The sequence below is a fragment of the Phyllostomus discolor genome, chromosome 2, assembly GCF_004126475.2.
Source record: "Phyllostomus discolor isolate MPI-MPIP mPhyDis1 chromosome 2, mPhyDis1.pri.v3, whole genome shotgun sequence".
NCBI lineage: Eukaryota > Metazoa > Chordata > Mammalia > Chiroptera > Phyllostomidae > Phyllostomus > Phyllostomus discolor.
The window spans coordinates 70,416,114-70,442,700 of NC_040904.2; positions in this window are offsets into that span (position 1 = coordinate 70,416,114).

Consider the following 26,587-nt stretch of genomic DNA (forward strand, 5'->3'; position numbering starts at 1 on the left):
ACTTAGACTGTTTCCATATGTTGGCTATTATAAATAATAATGCAATAAGCATAGAAGTGCAGATAGCTCTCTGAGATCCTGTTTTTATGTCCTTTGGATATATGCCCAGAAGTGGAATTGTTTAATCATATAGTAGTTCTCTTTTTAATGTTTTGGGGAACTTCCATACTGTTTTCCATAGTGGTTATACCAGTTTACATTCCCATCAACAATATGCTAAAATTTGTGTGAAACTATTGAAGACCTCAAGAAAGAAGAATAAAGTTGAAGAACAAAGTTAAATATCACACTTCCTAATTTAAAAGTATATTAGATGCAGATTGCTATAAATTGTATCAAAATTTTAAGGAAGAATTAGTACAATTTTTATAAAACTCTGAGAAAACAGAAGAGGAATGAGCACAGTTTATTACAAACAAATACATTTGTGTCCTTTTCATTTACACAAAATAAGACTAGACATCCAAGGTGATTTTATGTGCTATTTCTGTTTAAATTAATTTTTAATGGATTTATAAGTAGGTAGTTTTCTGATTTGTGCTGACACATTTTTAAGTGTCAACTGTAGTTCACACTTTATAATTTTGTATATAAATTTTGTATATGTCAGATAGTTGCTCTTTGATAACTGAGCAGAATGAATGCTATGAAAAAGATGGAAAACTAATAGGTGGTGATGAAGTCTTTTACTCTATTATTTTTGTTATTTGGTAAGTTAGATTAGGGAAATGTTTAACATTTTCCAGAAGCCTAAAGCAGCCCACAGTTACGTCTTCACTGAAGTCCTATAGCATATGTCTGAATTAATTTCTTCCAAAATATATCCATAAAACAGTTTTCATATGACCAATTTTTACTCAAAATTAACATTTTAATTTTTAAAAATTGAGTTAATCTCCCCAACTCCAGTATCACAGATACTGTTTAAAAGAGGTCTAGAGATAATTATTAAAATATTAAAAGTGAAAAAAATTATTTCAGTAAATACTGTAACATAAATCTATTGGATTCTCTCCAGGTGATGCAACTTACCTCTAGAGCTATAATACTTAAGAAAACACAATTAATTTATGAATTTGGCTTTTAATAATTGTTCTATAAACCATTTTGAGGAGTTGAAAAATTATTTAGTGAATGCCTGTCATGTTAGTCATAATTTTTAAAATTTATTTTTAGAGATGGGAGAAGGGAGGGAGAAAGAGAGGGAGAGAAACATCAGTGTGTGGTTGCCTCTTGTGCACCCCCTGCTGGGGAACTGGCCTGCAACCCAAGCATGTGTTCTAACTGGGAATGGAACCAATGACCTTTTGGTGACAGGCTGGCACTCAATCCACTGAGCTACATCAGCTATGGCATGTTAGGCATAATTTCATTTAGAAATAGAGGTAATTTTTAATCCTCTTTCAAGAATATGTTTATTGATTTTAGAGAGAGAGAAACAAACATCAATTGGTTGCCGCCCATATATGCCATGCTCAGAAATCAAACCCATAGCCTAGGTATATTTCCTGACCAGGGATCAAACCCAAAACCTTTTGGTGTACAGGACAATGCTCCAATCAACTAAGCTGCAAGGCCAGGCCAGAAAGTGTAGGTAATTTTTGCTGATATCAGAGAATCTCTGTTAGCAATGTTTTTAATGGCTGAATAAAAACAAAACTGTGAAGTTTTGTTTCAGTTATTTCTTGTGAACTCAATGTTCTGGTTGTTTTCAATTTTCCACTAAGAAATAATATCACAATTCATATGTCTATATGTAAACTTTTCAAATATCCCACATCTTTATAACATTCCAGAATAGGATTAACAATATTACCAAAATTTAAAAGTAAAAGGATAAATCATGTAACACATTAGGGGATCCTATTCATATTGCTAAAATGATTTCTTAGTAACAGTTACTAATTCATAGTCCCATCACCAAATTAATTTCATTCCTACCAATATTAAGAATTTTTATTTTAAAATAATATTATTATAGTTTGTAGAATGTGGAAAAATATATTATAGAGACAAAATGTAAAATTAAAGATAGTGGCAAAGTTTTATCACAAGAATGTGTTAACCCATCAATAAAGGTAAAAAGAAAGATGGATTAGAGACAAGGATGAAAAATCAGTAACTGTTAATTGTGCAGGGTTAAGAAAATTAATGCATAAACAAGCCCTAATTTTTGAATACATGGCTGTCTGTTGTATATAAGTATATAAATCACTAAATCACAAGCAGGAAAGCATTATGGTCTTTGAGGTAAGCAGGTACATGATCACTGGGAAGGAGAGTACTTCAAATTTGAACCATGAAAGGGGTTTTGGAAAAGATAAAACTTAATAATAGTTTGAATATTTCATAAGATTTTTCACTTTAAAACAATGATAGAGAATCCATAATTAAAAAACACATACATTTTAACATACTGATAGATTATAGCAAATGTTTAGTTTAGAGAAGCATTTGATTATGTAGGTGAGTGGCCTAGATTCTGGACAGACTCTCTTCAAACCTTGCTCAGCTAACTTCTATCCTCATGAATTTGAGCAAGTTACTTAAGTAGTCTTTGCCTCACCTTTTTTTGAATAAATGGAAAATATAAGAGTATCTGCCTCTTTGAATAAGGATTAAATTAAATAAAAATTTAAGTCTTCTCAGATGTCTCTGAGAATGTGTCTCCCCTGAGTCTATGTGTGTGCACTTTTAACCATGCCCTTGTATTTCCCTGGGAATTTAACGCTTTTTTTTCCTCTTGGTAGTCTTTACAGTTCTACAGCATTCCTCATTTAGTGGTCTCTAACCATTGGCATTTGCTGGTCTATAGCTCCATTGATATTTTTGTGAGTCACATCCCCTGCTTTCTGCAGCTTCTTATAGCTTGGGATCTAAGCAATAGTTGTTTGGTCCATCTCAACTCTGAGTTAGGTAACAGAGATCAGTCAAGTTGTAATATTGCAAATTAAGTCTGCTCTGCTTAATTTTTCACAAAATTTTCTACCATTATGAATCTGGGTTATTCTTGATTGGGGATTTTATTTGTTGTTGCTGCTGTAGATCTTTGATTAATTTCCAGAGGTCTTATAAAGTTATTTCAGGCAGTATCTAGTTGTTTGTTTAATAATTTTGTGGGAGAAAGAGGGCCTGAAGCTTCTTAGTCTATCTTGCTGACATCACCCAAGTGTGTTAATGTTTAAAATGGTTTAAGTAAATGTTAGCAGTGAATATATACATGGTGAAATTAAAAATCAAATACAATTTACAACTACATAAAATGAAAAATTTAAATCTAACAAAGCCTGTGTAGGACTTGCATATTTTAAACCACATAAAACTGATGTAAAAAAATTAATAAATGGGAAAACATATTGTGTTCATGAATTGAAAAGAAACATAGTAAAAGCATCAATTCTCTTCAAATTCATATATATGATTAACATAATTTCTATCATAACCCCCACAAGGTATTTTGTACACATAGACAAACAATGCAAAATTGATATGGGAAGGCATAAAAATAAATGTAGCCAAGTAATTTTGAAAAAGAAGTATGAAGTAGGAGGAATCAGCCTACTAAACTTCAAAACTTGTTATATAGCTCAAGTAATCAAGAATCTGTGGTATTGGCAGGGGGACAGAAACAGATCAATGCAACAGAACAAAGAATCCAGAAAAAGATTCCCATCTGTATTTTCAACCAAATTATTGAGTAAAACACAATTGAGTTAAGGACAAACAGTCTCTTCAATATATGGAGCAAGTGGATATCCATAGGCAAAAAAAAAAATAATAATAAAAAGCAAAGAACACATAAAACCCCCTTTTGAATATCATACCTTATACAAAATTAAGTCAAGATAGACCATAGATTTAAATATAAACTATAAAACTGTGAGAGTATAAGGCTATAAAACAAACAAAACAGACAAAAACTTAGAATCTGGAGCCAGGAACAAATTCTTAGAATTGAAACTAACAGGGTAATTCTTGAAAGAAAAATATTGATAAAATATACTGCATAAGAATTAAAAAATTATTTTAGTATGTTACACCCTGTTAATAGAATGAAAGATAGTCTACAGAGTAGGAGAATATATTTGTAAACAACATATCCAACAGAACAGTACAATCCAAAATATATCAAGAGCTCTCCAAATTCAACAGTGAAAAAAACCCAATTTAATTAGAAAATGTGCAAAAGACACTAAGAAGACATTTTATAGAAAAGGATATACATGTGAAAATAAGCACCTGGAAAGATATGCAACATTATTAGTTGTTTGGGAAACACAAATTACAGCCACAATAAAACATCATTTTATGCCTATCAAACTGGCTAAAATGAAAAATCATGGCAGTACAAAATGCAGGATAGAACAGAAAATTGATCACTTAAATATTTTTATGGTAATGTAAAGTGGTATAAACATTCTGAAAAACATTTTGAGAGGTTTTTTTTTTTTTTTTTTAATAAGCATTCAACTACCATACAATACAGTCCAACAGTTGCACTCCTGGACATTTATCTCAGAGAAATGAACTTCATGTTCTCATCAAAACCTATACAAAAATATTTATAGCAACATTACTTTTAATAGGTGAAACTGCAAACAACCCAGATGTTCTGCAACTGGTGAACATTTAAACAAACTCTGTTACATCCATACCACGGAATAGTACTCACAAATAAGTGAGAACAAACTGTTGATACATTTATCACCTGATAAAAGCTTCGGAGAGTATTGCTAAATGAAAAAAGCCAATCTCTAAAGGTTGCAATTTGTATGATTTTATTTATATAACATTCTTTACCTGAAAAAATCATAGAAATAGAAAACTTAGTGGTTGACAGAATTTAAGGAGTGCATGAGTGTGGGAGAGAAATGACTTTGGTTATAAAGAGCAATATGATGGGTCCTTGTGGTATTGCAAATATTGTATATAGTAATTTATCCCAATATCATTTTCCTGGTTGTGATATAGTACAACAGATTTGCAAGATAGTACCTTTGAGGGGAATCCCTAGTTCCCTCCAAATGGTACAATTGATTTCTGTGTATTATTTCTTAAAATTTCATGATAATCATTTATCTCAAATAAATTATCTCAAAAAATTGTAATTTAAGAACAAACACACGTTTATAGTACAGAATAAGATGTCACCTATTGAAAATCATAAAGGTAGAAAACAATTTAACATGGAAAATAAGATCAGTTGAACATTCTTACCTCTCTTATTTATATATGAAAATAAAAAAAAAATAGAATGCCATATGATTGAAGGAATTAAATACCTTTGTGGAGAAATTACCTAAAATGGGGAACAAAATATTATAATTCAGAATTCCAAATTAAATACAAATGTCAGTCCTTCATTTGATGAATACAACATGAAGATATTGTTGTATAATATTTAAAAATATTGAAATAGGAAACTTTAAAAACTAGAATAAAACCAAACTAAATAAACTTGAAGTCCAATTTGATTTTTCTAAATTTTATCAGTAATTATAAGACATAAAATCATATTATATTTGTTAATAAATAATCTGGAACTCATTTAGTTTAAAATGTATAGCTGTGCTCCAAAAGCAATAAAATAAAAGCTTGAAACCACTGCTTTAAAATATATGTATATTTCATAAAATGATATCAAACATCATATAATGGAGACAGATTTGTGTTTAAGTGATACAAATGCAAATTATATCATTTTATGTAGCAGAATATTAAATTTTACTTATTTTCTTTTTTTAATTTTATTTTTCAATTACTCTTTACATTTGATATTATTTTGTATGTTTCCAATGATATCATTTTAATTATCTATTTTGTAAATTTTCTCCAGAACCATTTTCCTAATATATATTTTTTTAATTCTAGACATTTTGTAATATAACTTTATGAAGTGACTTTAAAAGACACAATTTGGCCATCAAAACTGAAAAAAGTAATTCAGTCTTTACTTAGAGGAGAATACAATTTATAATATATAGTGCATATTTCTAAACTGTGTATTAATCAACTCAAATTTTTGTCATTTAAAATTATTTTCTGAATTCTAAGTATGATCTTCATGATATTCAATATCCTGAGGGACTGAGTAGAGAAAACTCAAGTTCCTGTTCTCCAGTAAATCACCATGAAGGGTAGAAAATCCCTCTTTCTTAATCTGTAATACACTGTAATTGCTTAAAAAGACATACCCCTTACCAAAAAGTTCAAGCAAAACCAATCCTAATTCAAAAGTATTCCCAAAACCTAAAATTATGTGAGCTCTTCCATTTTCATCTACCATTTTTGCAACAATTTTTCTTTTCCTTCCTTTCTTTCTCCTTTCCTTCCTTCCTTCTTCCTTTCTTTTCTTACTTTCCTTTATATTTTACTTATTAAATTTTGCCCCCCTCCCAAGGATATTTGGTATCCCCCAAAAAATTATGTTAAAAAGTCCTAAACCCTGTCCTATGAATTTGATCCTATGTCAAAATAGACCAAGAAGGTTATCAATCAGATAGCCAATGGAGCTATTTGGGCACAAACTTTCAGGTGCCAATTAATAACTAGATGTCTATTAAGGTTCTACAGATTGGTTTAAATTAATGGGTTCAAGGGGTGATTTAAAAGTCAGCTATTGTTCATTGAGGTAGATTGTCTAAGATAAATGGTCTTTTGCCTAGGTCTACTGACTTATACATTTTGGGGGCCATGTTTTGTATTTGTTTCCATGTATTGAGATTGTTATATTTAACTAAAACTCCTTCCTTCTTTACCCACCTGGTCCCTTCAATAAACATCCCTGTCCAGGGTATGGGAGGGGTAGTGGCTCTAATAAATCTCGAGCTTTTAAGTGGTGACCCCTTAGGGGACATTCCTAGCAACTGCTTCCTCCAACATTCTGGCAGCTGGTCTGCCCATAGTTTAATTTTGTCCTTAAATTTCCAGGTGGGGGAAGTAGGCAGCATTAGGGTTGTTAGGGACTTCTATTCTGTGGTCAATAAGTCATTTCACACAGAATCAGAGGCATCATACAGATTTTTTGTTATAAAGCATAGGTGTCCAAAAATCCCACCACCTATTGCTAGCAGGGACAGGCACACAAGAGGAGATAGACAGGAGATCCGGCCACAGTCACCTCTGCTGTGCAGATGCATCTCATCCATCCATACTGTGTCAAGGGTTGGCTGTTGGTCGGCTTCCGATAGGGGACCTTAGTTTACAGTCTGTTTTCTTTTTATATGGCAGGGACACCCAGCATGATATCGGCAAGAGGTGCATGAGAAGCTGTGCAGTGATACTCTCTGAAACAACTTTCAGAATCACTGCCAGTGCATATATATTATCTTTGAACTAAGCTACAGATACACATATCAGCTACTAATACAAAAATGATATGCGTTAAATTTTCCTGGTCTGGAAATCACGTCAGGCTAAGCTGAAACCAAGGCTTACTGCAATCTGGAAAGTCAATGAAATTACTTTTGATTCATTTGGCCTTTAATTGCTCAGGATTAGATGGGGACTATAATCCATTACTTGCACTTGGAAATGGGTGAGGATGTTATCAGTTTTCAAAAAGTGAGGAGAGGAAGACAACTATAAAAAAAAATCTGAGAGAAGACTAAAGGCAAACCTCTTAATGTGCATAATGAGACTTTTCACTCAGGGATTATCAAAAACACTGGGAAAATTTGAGGAGACTTGAAGGTCAGAGAAAATTGTTCTTCTGATTGATGTCTCATGCCTTGTATAACAAAGCCACTCAGAAAGTTTCATATTTTCACCTACGCTTATGACTCATTGTTTTTTGAGGTTTGTAGACATCTTTCCAACAATCATATTAAATCTTTGGGGAAACTGTGCAGATGAATACCCAAAAATATAAGGTATAATGCCTCCCTTAACTGAGCTTGTATTCTATCTGGTGATTCAGAAATGCCACCCTTATCAGACTTGCAAATTGACATGAAAAATTAAAAGTGCCAAATGAGTTCTGACTTCAGAGTGCTCAATTTCACCTGTCAAAGAAAGTCTATAGAAGTGATGAGAACTCATCTGCTCCTACCTGGTCTAAGAGGAATTATATAGACAGGAGAGAAAAAAATTGCATGGAAGAATTCATGAGGTAAAAAATATATGTCAGAAAAAAGAAGTATAAGTGTGGATAGATGAAAGGTTCAGGATTTTTCTATCACAGTACTGATACTCAGCCTTTTAGCTTACTGACAGTTGATGATTCCTCGATGCATGGCTTTAAGCATAAAGAAAAACAAAATTCATACAAATATTTAAGTAGAAATGCATATATTTTATTACTATAGAGTCAAGTTATGCTTTTATAATTTTTAAATACCTAAGTAAAATATTTAGCTTAAATAATTTTTCAGCATTTTGTCATTACAAAAATAAATGTAAATATATTTAGTGTATACATGGTGATAAACCAGTGCATCATAGAAATCAACTTATCTTAAGCAACAAGAACATTTAGAGTTAGAGTATTGAGGAATCACAATACTGCTGAAACAATGCTATGGGAAGGGCAGGTAGCACTCCAAGGAGCTACTGAATGTAAACTACAGTGAATGGGAAAATGGCCAGTGTGCGATAGCAGGTGAAGTTATAAATTTGAGCGTCCTGTACCTATTTGTTGTTTCACATATTTGAGACTTTAAAGAACTTGAAGGGAACATCCTGTTGGCTGAACCAAAATTTCATGACTATCAGCTTGTTTTACCTGAATGGGAACATAAAGGTTTTCTCAGCATATACCAATAAGGGATTGACCACAAAATAAATTTTCACTTAATTGAGAGGAGAGTTGAATGACAGTGAAAAATAATTTTTTCAAAGATAGTGATATCCATGAAACTGGCAAAAATGAAATTTAATCAACTGTTGATAATATTAATTAGATATTAAGCACTGTGCTAGTAATCTAAGGGCCATACACACAATATGAAATTTTGGCTGTTCTCTAAGCAATTGTGCAATGTTATGGTCTATAAAACAGTTATATTCTTTCATTCTATCTATACCTGTATCTGTAGCAATTTATGTATATATCACCTGTTATCATCTCTATTATCTATATACAGGAAACAATAGGAATGCTCCAGCCTGAGAAATATATAAGCAATGAGATCTAGATGAACTCATACAATTTTAATGTCTATTTTCTTAAATTATCAGGATGCCTGGGGAACAAAAGATATAAAAAATATGTCTATGGAATATACTCTAATATTTGGTTGAACATTTTCCTACCTCTCCAATTTTTAAAACACTGTCTTCATACTAAATTCTACCAACAGTCTACCATTTCAGTACTCAAGTACTGAAATACCTAAAGCTTGTTTTTTTTGGTTCTTCCTAAAAAGCACCTCCTCTTATTTGTCATGTGCCTGACTCTTTCACCACATTGAGATTCTCCGCCCACTCTTTGCATTGTTATATAAAAAAACTCCTTGTTTTTCTAGTTTGCTGTTATCACTAATAAAATTGTTTTGTTTGTTCTTATATTTACTTGTTTATTGTCTCACTTTCGTTAATGGCCTAGGTGTTAATAGCTTCTGTAGGCCCTGACCTAGATAGTATATATCACACAATGCATGCTCATAAGTTATTTGTTCACTAGATGAATGAATGATGCTTCACCCTTTAAAATCCATGTCACCAGATTACTGGCCTGAAACTCAAACATATATACTTTTAAAAAATTGTTTTTATTTCCAAAAATAGGTGAATTATAGTAGATTTTCTAGAGCTCTGTATAGGATAAGGGCACTTGTCATTTCATAAAGAGTATAATATGTCCAGATATGTAAATTCATATTTTACATAAGCTTAAAGAGTAAGAAATATAGTCCATGCTAATATTACAAATGATTTTCGAATGACTATTTTCTATAAATCAGTGAGGAAATATTAAAAAAACTCACTAAATTAATTCTCCAAAATATTCCAGCTGTAACAAATGTCAATACAGAGTGGCAGAGGCAGCTGCTGGAAGGTCTCAAGGGCCAAATATTTGCTGTGTTCTATGGTTCAAGATGTGATAATTCTTTGGCCACAGTACATGATGGCTAGAGGCTTTCATTCAGTGTGTGGGAATGGTGGAGAGCGTGGAAGATCTCCATGTCAAATTTCTAACTAGTAATCCAAATGAAGGTGAAAAGGTCTCCAGTAATGTTTACAGCTTGGAGGGGAAATTAGAACAACAAAAGCACTGACTAAAGGATAAATGCTTTTGGACCATGTGGATTAGACAAAGACAATTCGGTAAATATTCTATGCCATATGTTGGCTATTCAAAATGAGAATGTGGAAGAGTCTGATGAGTAACCATACAATTTAATGAGTGAAATCCAAGCTGTGGTCTATTTTTTTTTTTTTTTACTTTGCTTAACCTTGGGGAATTAGAACTATAGCACTAAATAATTTGAGAAAACATCAACTATCTTTTGTTTTCTGTTGAATTAAATAAGGAATAACAAATCACTTACATTGTGAAAATTGACGCTTGTTATAAATATCTCAGAAAGGTGAAATTTAGCACCAGAAGGGAAGAAAAATCCTCCTGTATCTTGCTTTGATTTGAGGATTTAGTAATTTCACCAACACAGTAGACTGTGACTGGAAATATTTTAAAGTATGAAGGGATTCATTTTGGTTATTTACTTTTGCAAAGAAATCTCATCAAAATCCAGGAGCTTTAATCAATATATATATATATGTATATATATTATCTTTCATGCTTCTACAGGTTGACCAAACTTACCTATGTGTTTCTCCCTTTGATTACTGAAGTAGCTGTTGTCAGAGATTGCAGGTCTCTGAAGGGTTTCAGGAATGAATTCTGAAGAGGATCTACTCAAATGGAGGCAGTTGATGTTCATTATTGTCTGGAAATTCTTATGATGTTTTCTATCAGAACACCTATATGCCTTTCCATGGAATTTGTGGGTTTTTTTTTTATATAAAGTGGCACTAAATTCTAAAAGAAAGTGTCACAGGTAAATATTGAAAGGGACACATAGCTGCCATTTCCTTAAGGATGATCCCAGATACATGTGCATGGCCACCTGTTAATATTTTGTTGCACTGAGCAATCAGAAATTCACCTGATTTCAAATGAAGTGGCATAAATTCTATTTCACTATATAGGGGGGGGAAAGTGGCAAAGAATTTGTGCCCATTTAAACTTTTCCATAAAAGTAACATGGTATAGTGACTTTAGGGAACCATTACATTCAAATAAGCAATTATAAGCAAAAATGTTTCTGAGTTGAAAAATAAATATAGTTCCCTCTGCAAAAAGAAAACAATGTTAGTGTTAATATTGCTCTTGCTATTATTATTTGGAAACCACTAAAAGGGACTTCTGAAAGAAAGTAAAATATCCAAGCCACTCATCAAAATTGGTATTTGTTAATATCAGTTTTAGCTAGCTACCTAATCTATCTAGCTATTTATACAAATGCATACTCAACTCACACATGCATGCACATATACTGCCATAACAAGGAAGAAACTCTTATAACAATAAAATTTTATTTCTTAAAAAGTGAATTCCTGGGCTTGAAACCATGCAGCATATTAAATGAGGACTGTCTCAATTAAAGGCATTTTCACTGAATATGTTCTCACTGACCCTGTTTCAAGATCGCTAATGTCGTGCTCTGCTCCATTCACATAGAGGTTGGCCTGGGAGGTCTGCCTCCAATTGTGGGCCAGACAATTTTTGTGAGGTCATGGCAAATCAGATATCCTAAGAAGAAACCATTACTCTTGAAACACAAAGAAATTTGTACTTTTTTTCTCTCTCCCTCTCTGATGTCTTCTTCAAGGTTATTACATGTTATCTCTCTGTGTGTGTCTTACTCTTTATTTTTCTTGCTAAGGGCATAATCTCTACCATGAGGAGGTATTTCAGGAGATCATAAAATCAAAGGTTTCAAATGAGCAGAAACATTGTTTTCTGGCTATGTATTGAAAATGCCAACCATATGTATATGTCATATTAAGAGAAAAATTTAAATATATCTCTAACATCAGACAGAGGCAATTAGATTTAAAACTAAGATATTTTATGTAATGATATTAGTTTATTAAATTCATTTCATGGACTCCTACACAGGTGCTATACAATGGCCCCAAATTAGTCTCTATGAATGTGTTATACATGATAATACATACATGTATTATACATGAAAACATTTTCTTCTATAATATTTATTATTTATACTGTTCAAAATAATTATTTATAATATATATTCAAAGGATAAATATTTTTGAGGAAGACATAATTATCCACTATATGTTAAATATTTCTGAAGTAATGCTTAATATTTACATTCATGATAAAGCTTGTGAATTTCTCAGCCCCAGGTGAAGAGGAAGTGATTGAGCCTGAATGATAATTTAGGCAAGACAGGTGAGATGGAAAGAGCCTGTAACAAGCACTAATCCTGGCTTTGGTACCAGGTACTGTATCCTTCAACTCTTAAGGGTCCATAAGGGTCTTTTACAGTCTTACATACTCGCTTAGAAACTTCCTAATGCAGTAAACTGGGGCAGAAGTATGGTTCACTCATGTTTCCTGTCTCTCAGAGCTCACTTTCCTTCATTGCCTGTTGTTCAGTGTCTCAAAAAACATTGTTTCATAGATTTTTTGCTTTGTTTTTATATTTTCTGTTTGCTTTGTCTTGGTCTTTGCTTTGTTTTGAGCAGGATAGTAACGCAGATCCTGTTGCTTCATGTTGGCCAAAACAGCAACTTCTTTTACCTGAGCCCTGCATACCTAAAGATTATATGTGTTCTATTATTCCCCATGTCCCAGGAATGTTGAACTTTTAAATTATGTATTATAATTTATCATTTTATTTTATTTTATTATTCATCTTTAATTTACTATTAATTATAATTCAATAATAAAATAAGTTCTTTTAATAGTATCTGAAACAGAATAAATGTTCAATAAATATGATCTGTTATTGTGTTCCCAATTCTAGGCCTTACTCTCAAGTATCCCCTATCCACTGGCACAGACTCTTCTGGGTTGCTTTCTCTGGTAGACCTTTACCTTTGCCTTTGGTGTCCATCCTTGCCATGTTCAGTTTTAGCAAGAATTTACAAAGCCAGGATAGTGAAAATCCATCCATACTTGATGTAATATCACTTTTAATATCTAATTTAATTTCCCATCCCTACCCTTGACACCTGATCAGTTTAGTCAACCTTCCCCAATAACTTAAATCAAAATAGCAAGAATCCATAACCTCTTCGTATCCCTTAGTAAATGATTTTTCCATCCACCGACCCCCTCACTGTACTCTTGGCTATAAATCCTCAATTATATTTTTTGTACTCAGAGTTGATTCTGGTTTTTCTCTTTTATTAATATATTCATATTGCAGTAATCAAGAATAAAATCTTCCTTACTATTATAAGAAGGGTCAACATAATATTTTTTTCTTAACAACACCATTTTCCCCCTCAATTCTTTAGTCAAATTCTCACCTATTTACGGTCCAATCTGTTTGCCCTCCATTTTGGTTTCAATTTTGTTTTCCTATTGAAAACATTTCCACTTAATTTGCTATTTGATTTAGTGGTTCCTTTGTCCCTGTCAGTCTCCCATACTTGAGAAGGAAACTTTGTATTTGTACATGATAGTCTGGATGTTTTGTTTATTTTGTTTAATGGTGGAATGTCTCTTCTCCAATATCCATTTAATCATAATGCTAATGAAAATCTGACCCCACTACCACCAAGCTCAACATGTAAAACTCAAACAGGTTTTATTACCTAAGTATGGCCTGTCCTTTATCTCTCTCCATGATGGCTACAACTGACTATTATATATCATCAATATATCTCAAGACATGAGGTATATGACATGAATTTCATCAATTTATCTGCTAGATTTTCAAACATATAATCAAGGCCTTTTAAATTATGAACCTATAAAAGTGAAGAAAATCACTAAAATTAAGGTTATCATGCATTTAATATCAATTTTATCATTCCATAAAGCTTGTGTCATTGATTCCTTAGATTTTTTAAAATCAAAGATGGAACCATAACCAAATATACATGCTTGTAGACATATCCAGTGATTGAAATTGAAACTGATAGCCTGGCCAGGCTGCTGAGAGCAGGAGGGTGGAGACAGGAGTGTAGAGAACAGGAGAGGCTGCTGGATGAGATCACAAACCCAAGGCAGCAGGTGGGCCCATGGTGTCTGGGTAATTGAGTTTGTGCTTTGCAAATGTTCTGCCTTCTGTGCTGAGCATCCTGCTCCTGGTGGCAGATCCAAAGCCCCACAGGAAATACAGCAGCAGGAAAAAGAATTATACCAAGCATACACAATGCTAGCAAGATAATTATATAGGGGGGGGGAAAGCCTTCCTATTCCCTTCTGGTACTTGATTGATGGTGGGACTGGGGGAAGGCAGGCACATGTGCCATAGGGTCAGATTTGTGTCAAGGGAAGGGACCACTCTGTTCCACCTGGCGAATGTAACGGTTCATGTGTTCACAAGAGCTTCTGACCCTGGAAGCCACATTGTTGATGGCAGTGCTGTGCAACATGAGGGTTCCAAGTGAGAGTCTAAGGCCTCACAGTGCCTGGGAAAAAAGCTAAGCAGCTGAGAGACCACTCAGCGGTTGCCTGAATTTCTCCAATGTTAGTGTTACTGAGTAGACCGGGCCCAGTCATATGGTGCCTTGGTGAATGACCCAACAATTAATGCTGGTAGAAACAGGTCTTTATTTATAATATTCCAACCTTGGGAGAGCTTAGAGCATCTCAGCTTGTGGTTATCCTCTCCCATGAGACCCAGCATTTCCCATGCTCCCCACCAGGCTATAAGCCAAAAACATCCCCAAAAGTTTCCCAAGTGTAGTCCTTATCTGTGTAGAATCTGGAATACAGTGTCATCAGCTTCTGTGTAATAGTCCAGAAAAACATGTTCCAGGTTATTCTGGATCATGGTGACTCAGGAAAGGCATAGGTCTTAAAAGTCCAGATAAAATCCAGATGCAAGCAGGTCAGGATCTTTCAAGGACCTCCTTTGCAGCTCCGTGGTCAGCTAGAGCAGGCACCATCACAGAAGCAGCATCTCCTTTCTTATTACCAGGCCGCATGGCCTCCTTCCTCACTATGAACTACATAGCTGCTTGCTTACTTTGTCCTTCTCACTGCTCTCTTTCAAACCGTAGGGTCAATGCCCCAATGGCTGCCCATGCTGTCCATTTAAATTCTGATTTTGAACTTCTGGCCTCTCACTCAAGCTCTGTGAACTCGCCCTTTCTGTCTCCTCCCACAATGAGTTCCCTCACCAATCATCTCCCTTATCCAGGCAGAAACACAACTTTTTATCATAATTATTAAGCTAGCCAAGTTGTCATAGTAATGCAAAGTAACTCTCAATGGCTGTCATCTGCTTTCCCCATCCCCCAAGCCAAGTTAGTGGGCATTTTTCCTAGATTTTTGGGCACCCTGAGTTCTGAACACCATTTCAACAATACTTTAAATGGATGCTGTCTTTGGTTTTGGTCTGGCTGAGGATGACTGGGTTTTCCTCTGTGTTTCCTGGATGGGGTGGGCTTTGAGACAAAAGATGGCCATTCTCCCAGATCATGCAGCAAGTGAATAAAAACCTCTTTCCTTTCTCACCAGCCTCTGCTCTAAAATTTACTTATTGGTGGATGTAGTCTGCCAAATCCTTACTTTGGTGTGGTAGCAGAATCAAATTATAGGAATAAATTTAAATTAACACTTTTTATATTTTATGGCAATGAGCTGGTTTTATTTCTTGGCTCACATTAGTTTTTTTTTTTTTTTTTTAAGATTTTATTTATTTATTTTTAGAGAGGGAAGAAAGGGAGAAAGAGAAAGAGAGAGAAACATCAACATGTGGTTGCTGGGGGCAGTGGCCTGCAACCCAGCCATGTGTCCTGACTGGGAATCAAACCTGTGATGCTTTGGTTCACAGCCCACGCCCAATCCACTGACTATGCCAGCCAGGGCTAGTTTTTTTTTTTTTTTTAAATAATAATTCAAAAAATAGTGAGAAAATACTTAAGGTGTGAAGTTATACCTTGAACTTAAGAAAAAAATATACTGAATATTTGTAACTCAAAATTATATTGATAAATTCTGATACTACATATACTGAATTTGTACTGAGTGAAATGTAGTAAGCCAGTTGGAGAGCACTTTTCTCCAAGGAGTGTTCTCACTTTATCCTTTAAATAGTACTATAATTTAGATAAGCATCATTTATACCCTGCCTTATAATCAATGTATATACAATATAATCATTTACTTTGTGGCATGTCAGTGTGACTTTCATTGGATCCTAAAGAAAGAAATAAAATGCCCTTATTTTTCAATGCAGACAACTACATTTCAAATGACTGTCCTCACATTTGTAGACTACAATTGAACCTTATAATTATTCAAAGTAATTTTGTGTATTTAATATTCATTTTAGGTGGAAATATTATAGAAAACAAAATAATAGCCTTTCATTGACCCTGTACTGACTTATAATACACTTGCTTTTGTGTGCTGTATCGAGAGTGCCTTAATTGACATGTTCTGTTGTGCTGAGCATTTCCAAGACCCACAGGCAGCCACTTTTGTGTAACACTCAACCGCACAGAAATTCATAGGGTATGTTTCAAGTGTACACTCTGCTTTGTAAAAACCCGTCATTCATCATAATCCAAGAACACTTTTTTCTGCAACAAAGTTTATCAGATGTTAGACATTAGAAATAAAATCAAATTATGCATAATTTCTGAGAACACCAGAGTATTGTTTAGACATTAGTCCCACAAATTCTAGGTCTAATAAACCATCATACTACATTAATCAAATTAAAATATTGTCTGATTTAGAATGTGGTTATTATAAAGTGTTATAGCTAATTAATTACCTCTTCCATTAACCCCTAAGCACTCAAAGAAAGAAAATAAAACACCTACTAAGTGGAAACTACTTTTACAAACAGGTAAAACTCATATCAGCCTCTTTCCATCAGTATCACTCATACAACATTAATTTGTAGACTGTACTTCATACTACATACTTTCAAGGCAGAAAAAAATAGAAAGGCATACAGGTGGCAGCTTGTGAAAAGAAAGCTATAGGTGATATCTTATTTTCTAGTGCTGCTTACATACAACATCACATAACAGATGGCTAAAAACAACAAAAAATTATCCCTCGTGGTTCTGGATGCCAGAACACTAGAATCAATGTGTTAGGAGAGTTGTTTTCTGAGAGTTGTAAAAACCAGTGCCATGACTCTCTTCCAGCTTCTGGGATCTTCAGTCATTCCTTAGTTTGTGAGCTTCATTCTCCCAATATCTTTATATTATCTTTCTTCTATGCATTTCTGTGTACCCAACTTTACATCTTTATAAAAAAAAACATAATGACATCAGATCAGGGTCTGCGCTATTGAGCTTAAATTTCTTGATTACCTCTATAAGGACACTATTTCTAAATAAAATCACATTCAGAGGTATTGGGAGTTAGAAGTTCAACATCTTTTTTAGGTGACTCAATTCAACCTATAATAGGTGGTAAAAAAAAGAAAAAAAACCTTCCTATCAATAAACTCTACAATTGTAGTTTTACACTTTCTAGAAAAGCTCTCTGACTCGATAAAATATCCAGGCCAACATTTTGTAGATTTATGTTTATTAGTTTTCAAAATTATAAAGATATTTACTAGAAAACTGTGAGATTAAGTTATGATTTGGTTTTAAATATAAGGAAAATAGTCAGATTTGCAAAAAATTAACAAAAGTTCTCCCTCATCTGTCAACTGAAAGAACACATCCTTACCATCTACACACAAATTGTAACTGAATAGTCATCAGGGGAAATAAGGAGGAAATAAGGAACAAAAAATGTACATCACATCCAAAAATAATCAAATAGCAATAGTAAATTCTTACCTACCACTAAGAACTTTAAACATAAAGGAACTAAATCTTATAATCAAAAGACATAGAAAGGCATGGTGGATAAAAATACAAGACTAAACTAAATGCTGCTTACATGAAACTCACTTCTGGTTTAAGGACACACTTGCTAAAAATGAAGGGGTAAAAACTATACATCCTATACAAATGGAAATCAAAAGAAAACAAGAATAACTATTCTTATATCAGACAAAGTAGACTTTAAATCAAAAACTATAAGAGCAATAAAGAGATGATTATATAATTATAGACAGGTCAATTCATCAAGAGAATGTAAAATTTGGAGCTAAAACTATAAAACTTTTAGAAAAAAAATGCAAAGAAAATCTCCTTGACATTGGTTCTGGCAATAATTCTTTGGATGTATCACCAAGAGAAAAATAAAAAAAAAAAAGCAAAAATTATCAAGTGTGAGGTGATATTTCATTGCGGTTTTGAGTAATGTTTCCCTAATGATTAGTGATGAGCATCTTTTCACAAACTTGTTGGTCATTATTATATCTTCTTTAGAAAAATGTTTATTAGAACCTTTGTCCATTTTGTAATTGAGGATTTTTGTTTTTATTGAGTTTTATGAGGTATATATTTTCACATTAACCCTTCTAAGATACACATTTGTCAATATTTTCTTCCAATCCAAGGGTTGCTTTTTCAGTTGTGTGGATTATTTTCTTTGCTATAAAGAAAGATTTTAAGTTTGGTGTAGTATCACTTGATGATTTTTATGTTCATTGTCTTTGCTTCTGGAGTCAAATCTGAAAAAAAAAAAAAACTTTGTCAAGGCTAATATCAAAGAGCTTTTTCCCTATATTTTGTTTGTTTAAATAGATAGAAGGTGGTTGATTCTCCATTAATATATTATGAACTAATCTGTTGTTCATATCAAATGAATTCAAAGTAAGTTAATCCGATTTTTTGTTTGTAATAATGTATAATAGTTAATATTTAATAATATATTTAAATATGAATATTACAATCTATATTTACATAGATAAAATACAAGGGGTAGAAATGTGAGGTCTGTCCGGAAGGTGTCCAGTCAAACAACATGAAAAATAGAGACATTTATTGAATAAGATACAAGAAACATTGTTTATAGGACAATGACACATCAGTTACCTTCAAAGTAGGTATGTTGAGACCTTACGCAGTACTGCCAATAGCCATCAGCTGTACCATTGTATTTTCTTAATTTCATAGACAGTCTGAGATCTCTTCCCTTCCAAAGGTGATTTTAGTTTGGGGAAAAGGAAAAGCCAGAAGACACAGGGTGCCAAATCTGGGCTGTAGGGAGGCTGAGTCACATGGGTGATTTGATGTTCCACCAAAACAAAAAACAAAAAAACAACTTTGCACCAGATGTGATGTATGGTAGGTGCATTGTTGTGTTGAAGCTGGCAATCACCAGTTGCGCATAGCTGCAGCCTTCTGAATCATCTGAATACTTTCCACAGAGGAATGTTCAAGCTTAACATAAAATTTGATTCAGAATCATTGCTCTACTCACTCAGTCATTTTGAATGCAATGGCTACACAGTACACAACGTCACTCAATGTCATCTAGCACCCTCATGAAGTAATACAGTGAAGCCATCCTTGTTCACACATGTGCATTCTTGTCCTTTCTCCTTGGTTGCCAGCTTACATTGATGTCACACAAACCATTCTCATTATATTAACAATGGTTGGAATTTTTCTGGACAGACCTCATATATTAAAACATTACCCTGAGTGACAGGGTAAACTCATAGTATCACTCTACCATATTCATGTCACTCAACCTATAATGAAAAGGAAATCAGTGTAATTTGGTAAGTTTCAAGGAGCTTTGGTTGTAAGATGTTAACCCAATTACATGTAAAACATGTTGAGGTAAACTCTATGTCTGGTGCCTTCTCAGTGCTATAGGGACTTACTCTTCTTGTCTTCTACTAAGATCTTTGGTTCACAGAAAAGGAGACACAATTATTTAGTCTTCATTCTATAATACCATTCATTTTTTGTGTGATTTGATATGCTACTCTGCAACTTTAATACAAATCAAAATCATTCATATGTTTTTGTTTATACAATGGTAAATCTTTAACAAACATATGGAAGAAAAAATATATACTGGAAAAGGTAAAAGTTGTATGCAATGAGAATTTGTTATTCTATTCTCAAATAATATAATTTTATTAAGAAAAATTTAGTATTTTTACTTTCTGCTGGATGGCATAACTCAAAATGCATTCTACAAAAACATCATTTTATATAGTTAATGTAACTATTAAAAAAAGAGATGCCAATAATTTATGGCAGATAAACTAAATAAGTGCATGTGGGTGTTGAACAATTGTCCTGTATATCAAACAAACTGCCACAGTAGTTTGAGAATCCTAGACCTAGAAAAATAACTGAAATATCCCTCACTAAGATATTTTTAAATGACAATCCACTACTACTAGTTAAATTCTTATTAAAATTAATCTAAGGAGGTTGATAAAGAGGCAGATGCTCAGACCATGTGCTTAGAGGTTCATATAGATAGTACATCTACAGTCTAACCAGCAGGCTTTATTTTTTAAAATGTCCTGAATTGACTCCTTTGAAGAAGCAGAATTAAGAACCATGTTTTATTTTTTAAAATAAATAAAATAAATACTTTTTAAAAATAAAAGTATTAATTTAGCTGATTAAGATAATTTTAGATGTATTTCAGATTTAGAAAACAATTAAATGTATATTTTAAAAATTATAAGTGGAATGTGTGTATAATTTAAAATCATACTTGGAAGCCCATACCAAATAGCATAATATGAAAGTTAAACTTTTTCAAATCCCCACTTTTAATTTGGATATTAAAGCTGAGTTCTAATTTTTTTAAACATTTGGTTTCACTGTTCTATAGTTACATATAAACAGGTAAAACAAGAACGATAAAAAATAACAAACATATACATTAAAATACATATTTTCTCAGTATAATATATCTCAAGCTCTCACCAGAAACAAACTGTTCACATGTATTTTTTTATTTTCTTTCTCACACACTAAAATCATAATATTCTGACTGCTCAGTATTTTAATAAACTTTCAATATATTTTGGCAATCTTCTCCTACTGGAACACATCAGTCTAATTGTTTTAACTGGAAATATCAATATACTTTATAATTATAAATTAATTTATATAAGTATCCATTGATTTATAAATATGTAACTGTTTCTATTTTTATATTAACATTTTAAGGATGTCACAATAAACTTTTTACTTGTATACATTTGAATGGATACCTGAAAAATAAATGTCTACTACTGTAAGAAGCAAACAATTTTGTATTTTAACTGTTGCAAGCGATTAGTGACAAACCAGCTTCCCAATTAGAGATTTCAATACTTTCTCCATTAAGCATGTACATTCTTTTTCTATACACTTTCACCAATAATAATGATTATAAAATGGATTCAATTTTTTGCATTCTAATCTAAAAAGTGTCTTATCTAATTTGAAATTTCATATTTATTTTTTGCCTGTTTATTGATGTGATTGCTTTTTGTGATTTGCTTGTGTTATTTTGTAATATTGACTCTAAGTGCTCCTATTGTGTGTGTGTATATATACACATAGTAGGTAATAATAACAACAGCGCAAAACACTAGTCAGTGCTCTATTACCTATAATATTGTGGCAGTTTGTAAAATTATATACTTTGTACATTGGAAAAACACATTTTTAAATAATTTTATTATTTTTGTCAACATTATTTCCCTCTCATATATGCCTACATAAATTTCCACCTCCAGAAGTGTGCCCTATTTTTAATAAAATCTAGACTTGGAGATGTTTGATTTTGCTCTTGTAGCCGTTTGTGCTGATATAGTGAAGTGTGCTCAATGTGCTTAGATAAAATGTTTTCTGACAGAAAAAATAATATTGTTCCCATCTAAAATGCTTTGTCTCAAGGTAAAAAGAGCCAATTTCAGTCTTTCTTTAGAAAAAAAATTATAGCATTTATATAATAACAATGTGAGAGTCAGAGGGGACACTTCCTAAAGCCAGAGTTTCCTATCACATAGGGCCAGTTAAGCCCTTCATCTTCTCTAGGTAGATAAATTGAATGCCATGAACTTTGCTGTGCAGGGAACTTTTGAATGAAACCCTTTAAAACAAAAGTCTTGTTTACTGTGAGTGAAAATCAAACAATAGCCTTGCAATTTTTAGCAATAAAATAGGTATACATGTCAGCTGATCCTGTCTTAGAAATTGCTTGGTATTATTATTTACCTAATTCTGTGATTTCATAAATATTCTACCAAGCAACCCCTAATCAGTTGTCCCCTGGATATCATTTGATTTTTATCTGTCCTTTGTCCAAAACCATCTTTATTTATATTACTAGAAACACAAACACAATTTTTTTCTGTGTTAACTATTCTGGTGAGTTAATAAAGAGTAAACAAAATCACTTATATAGTGGTATCCATAAAGGTAAAGTTGTTTTTAGAAAAACTAAAATCATGATTAAGACAGAATAAAGGATAGTAAACAGTAAATATAAAGAACAATTCTAAAATGTAAAACATAACATGCATATTATGTATGTCATGTTATTTGTGAAAATAACTCATGTTGAAACAAGTTCCAATTAAACTTTCTTATCATTCTTTTATTCTTTTTATTTTCCAGAAAGGCAATGCTATGATTTTTAACTTTCCCCTTTAAAAACTAATTCTCATGTAATATTCAAGTTTTCTACTCTGAAATCAATAAAATCAAACTATTTTATCTAATTATTATGCAAGTTATGTAAATGGCTAAACATTAATCTCACAACATTGTTGTGAGAATTAAATTACATTTGCACATATAAAATCTTTTAGTATACTACTTACCACATAAGAGCTAATAAAATGTTAACTATTATTATCAACATGATAAAAATAACTGCCAACCTCTACACGATTAATCTTGATTTTCTGCAACAGAATAAGAGAATATTGGTAGGCTTGTTATATATGTATGGAGTCCTGCGTGTGTGTGCGTGTGTGTGTGTGTGTGGGCGTGGGTGTGTCTTTTGTTTCTTGAATAGACTGATACATCCAGAAGACATGTTCTGTTTTAAAGATGAAAGATTAAAGAGACTACAAAGCAATACAAAATAGAACAAAGAGTAAAATAATAAAAATGTGAATTAAGACAAAGTTAATGAGAAAACATAAAACAGATTAAACATCAAGAAAAATATTTGATGATTTTTCTATTTCTCTAAAAACATCATTGAGATTTTGATGGGGATTGAAGTAAATCTGTATATTGCTTTGAAAAATATGGATATTTTACCTACGCTGATTTTTCTAATCCATAAACAGAGAATATCTTTCCATTTCATTGTCTTTTTCAATCTCTTTTAACGTTTGGTGCTTTACAATATATAGGGTCTTTGTATCCTTTTCTAAGTTTATTCCTAGTTATTTTATTCTTTTTGTTACAATTGCAAAAGGAATTTTTTTTCATTTATTTTTCTGAAATTTCATTGTATATAGGAATGCAGTGAATTTTTATACATTAAAACGATGCTCAACTTCATTAGCTATTAGGGAAATGTAAATCAAAACTATGAACAAATATCACCTTGTGCCTGTTAGACTGGCTATTATTGCAGGAACAAGTATAAAAGACACATGGACAAAAACTAGGGGGGGCTGGAAATTGGAGGGAGGTGGGGAGGGCTGGGGGGTGGCTTGGATGGGAGTAAAAGACTGAAAACTGTATTTGAACAACAATTAAAATCAAAATTTAAAAAAAGATAAGCAATAACATTTGTTGGAGACATTGTGGAGAAAAAAGAACCTTCATTCACGGTTGGTGGGAATGTAAACTGGTACAATCGATGTGGAAAAACAGTATGGATATTCCTCAAAAAAGTAAGAATATAGTTACTATATGATCCAGCAACCCTTCTTCTGGCAATCTACCTGAAAAAAATTTAAAAATATATTGATTTGCGAAGATACATGAAACCCTATGTTCACTATAACATTACTCATGGTGGTCAAGACATGGAAATAGCCAAGGGATCTTTTGTTAGGTGATTGGATAAAGAAGATGTGGTACATGTACACAATGGAATGCCACTCAGCCATAAGAAAAGATGAAACACTGCCATTTGCAACAACATGGATGAACCTTTAAAATATCATGCTGAGCAAAAAAGTTAGACAGAAAGTTAAGAAATGTAATTTCACTCATATGTGGCATATAAATGGAAAGCTACAAATGAACAAGCAAGAAAAACAAACAAGAGAAACAACCTACGACAAAAACTCATAGACACCAACAGTATGGAGGTTACCAGAGGGAAGCTAGGGTGGGGGAGTTGTAAAGTGTAAAGGGAGTCAAATATATGGTGACAGAAGATGGTTTGACTTTTGGTGGTGGGTATGCAATACAATATACAGATTTTGTATCAAGAAATGTACACTTGAAATCTATATGATTTAATTAACCAATATCACCCCCAATAAATTTAATATAAAAAAATTTCCCCTCTCCTATATGCTTACATAACCTTCAGAAACATGCCCTATTTTTAATTAAAAAATCAAAATGCTTTTAAATTTGAAATACATAATTTTGAATTAAGAGAAAAGTACAAAATATGTAATACTTTTAAAATTATATAATGTATTATTGTTTATAAATGACTATCCTTTTCTATGGTGATCTTGTGATAACTATTTGAGTTTGAGTCATGCTATACTTTCTATTTAACAGATGAGGAATTAGGGCCTAGAAATGTTAAGTGATATCACCAATGTTATATCACAAATAAGCAGCAGGGCCTAAAATAAAATTCAATTTTTCCTTAGTGCTTTCCCATGATATCATGTTATCTTTGAAAATAAATCTTGCCATGGTGGGTTATTGCAAATCGTTGTTGAGGAATAATAGCAATAATCCACCTATCACATAACGAGAACTATCATATACTGAGAACTCTGTCATGCTCTCCATGGCTCTTATCATTTAAGGCTTCTAATAATCCTGTGAATATATTATAGGTAATACATCCTGAGTTATAAATACTAGCTTATAAATTGGGGGGCTTTGGTTTGAACACCAATATATCTGATTTCAAACAACACCACACCTTCATTATTAAGTCACAAAGGAATTATTCCTGTTGCTAAATTCTCACTGGTGCCCATTGGCCACTCCATTAATATCTGTCAAAAGATTGAATAAACTAATGAATAGATGAGTAAACAAATGTGTTTCAGTGTAAAATCTGTATACTATCACAGATGTCTGGGAACCAGAAGTTAAGGAATAACTGGACTACATATGGAATAAGTATAAAATTCTTACACAATCGCATATCCCTAGATGCTGCAGTCAGAGAAAATGTTTATATTGTTACAAAGAAACTTGTTTATCTTCATTTGTGCAAAAAAAAGAGATTTGTTTTAAATGTTGACCTCAAAAAAGAAGCAATTCTTTCTGTCAAATTTAGTGGGACTGTAGCCTTCCTATTTATTGTGGCAAAACACTAATTAAATTGCCCTGTTCAGACTGTAAGTTCATTCAGGAAAATTAAATAGATAGATGATAGATAGATAGATAGATAGATAGATAGATAGATAGATAGATAAATGCCTTGTTCACAACTACATTCCAAGTACTGGAATATTAACTTATTCTATCTCTTAATGAGCAACATTAAGAGCACCTATAATACAAATATATGTTGAATGAATGTCTATTTATTCTACCAAGTTCCATATAAGATAGAGATTTCCCCAATGTTTTATTTCTCTATCATTTGTTTGTCTATTAAATGAAAGAAAAAAATGCCTAGTTGTTTTGTATAGGTGAACAGAAGTGTTTTAGAATATACAAAAATCTTATATTCAGCAGCTTTTTTTGTCTCTTTTGAATGGCCACAGCTTAACATGTTTACTAAGGCTTATCTTCTCCTATAGACCCAAATTTTGTCTTTTAATTAATTTCACTATCTTTATTTATTCATAGTTAAGATGAAAGTACAAGTACCAGAAAAAAGTATTTCATTTTGTTTTGTAAGCATAATTATAAAGTTTTTAAAATGCAGAGTCACTAGAATGATCTATTTTATAATTAACAACAGGGAAAATCAGTTTCTGACTTTTTAAAAGTGTTTGGGTATTTAGTTTTTGTCAGAATCAACATTGGATGGATGTACTCAATTAGAGGAGTAAGTGTAAACATATGAATTATTCTGTTGCAGTAATTATCGAGTGTTTCTAGTGTACCTAATGTCTGCATATTCTATTAAGGAAGCTCACATTATAAAGGAAAAACCCGCAGTCATCTCTGGTAGTCTGTTATAATTATTCATTGGTGGCATATGGTAGAAAGTATCTATATTTTGATAGAGGAGTAAAAGCCATTATTGACTTTTATTATCTCCAGTATCTGATTATCATGTATTAATTTTTTAAAAAAAGCATGTCATTATAATTGCAATTGCACCCCAACTTTTATAGAACAGTAACTAAGTTAGTCTAACAAATGAGTTTGTCATTTCAAATAGTTTTAAATCTGGCCTGGCTGGTGTGGTTCAGTGGATTGAGTG